We start from the raw sequence: 1,258 nt of genomic DNA on the forward strand, positions 1-1,258 counted from the left end.
TGAGATTTCCAGCATTTGCTGTTTTTATTTGTTATTTATTCTCCTGGCAAAAGGGCTCCATTATTCCTTCATTGCTCTTTATTTCACTTCAATAAATAGATAACTTTCAGTGAGAGAAAACGGATCCACCGGGGACCTTTCGTGTGTGAGGCCAACGTGATATCCGCTACACTGCAGCCCATCAAAGGGCGAGAAACGACTGAATATAAATGATGAGCTCACAAATATCAGGGGCAGTGCAGTCTGGTCAACGTCAAACCCTCCTTTCTTATTCAGCAGTGGCATGAACGGGAGTCAGATGCCATAAAGTTTAATTAAAGACATAAATATAAGTAACACTTCCAAATATTTTCACTGTAAAATTCTTTCACTTTATTTGAAATCCTATTGAATTGAATCTGAAAATGAGCATCGTGGGATTTTATCCTCACTATTGATTCTATTTTCTGTGCACGGTAGGATGAACCGATGCTGTTAAATTTGACAAAAGTTGCCCCAGATTCCTGGTGTTATCGGCAATGATGGTTTTGAACCAGAATCCTAAAATACAGTGTGTAAAATGGGTTAATATGCAGAAGAACATAAGAACATAAGAAATAGATGCAGGAGTCGGCCATACGCCCCTCGAGCCTGCTCCGCCATTTAATACGATCATGTCCGATCCGATCATGGACTCGGGTCCACTTCCCTGCCCGCTCCCCAAAGCACAGGACAAATGATTGAAGTATCGACTGTCCCTCAGTTAGCATTTCTTTCATTGTGCATAAGAAGGTGAGGGGTTAATTAATGATGCTTTCCCGTGAAAGCAACACAAATGTTTCAGAAAAAAACATACAGTGACTGGCAGGTGAGCGCTGCTTCTGACACCTGGTGGGAATGGGCAGGGATTTTAAAGCCACTTATATTGTGAAACCTTCATATCGATGAACATCCCACACTTTCTGTGTAGACCTCGTGGCGCAATGGTAGCGCGTCTGACTCCAGATCAGAAGGTTGCGTGTTCAAATCATGTCGGGGTCACTGTATTTTTGGAAATTGTTCTTCCAGAATTAATATTTTCTTTGCTGTTTGGCAATAACCAGACCCTTGCTCCAAAGTCTGTCTCACTGTTTCCCCGGTGTCAGGCAGAGATACGCCTGGTGCCCTCATTTATTTCATGTGACAGGACACAACAGTTCAAAATCAACCTGCAGGTGGCCACACCCAGCATTGCATCGTCAGGATGTCCGAGCGGTCTCAGGTGCTGTGTTCCGTTTGC

The 1,258-nt window shown here is 43.3% G+C and overlaps 1 non-coding gene across 1 annotated transcript; it reads left to right on the forward strand.

Moving 5' to 3' along the window:
- The first annotated feature begins 948 nt into the window (after window positions 1–948).
- trnaw-cca (transfer RNA tryptophan (anticodon CCA)) lies at window positions 949–1,020 on the forward strand. The gene has a single exon. It is a non-coding gene; the product is annotated as a tRNA-Trp (tRNA).
- Window positions 1,021–1,258: the final 238 nt, after the last annotated feature.

This window comes from Pristiophorus japonicus, unplaced genomic scaffold, assembly GCF_044704955.1.
Source record: "Pristiophorus japonicus isolate sPriJap1 unplaced genomic scaffold, sPriJap1.hap1 HAP1_SCAFFOLD_163, whole genome shotgun sequence".
NCBI classification, from domain to species: domain Eukaryota; kingdom Metazoa; phylum Chordata; class Chondrichthyes; family Pristiophoridae; genus Pristiophorus; species Pristiophorus japonicus.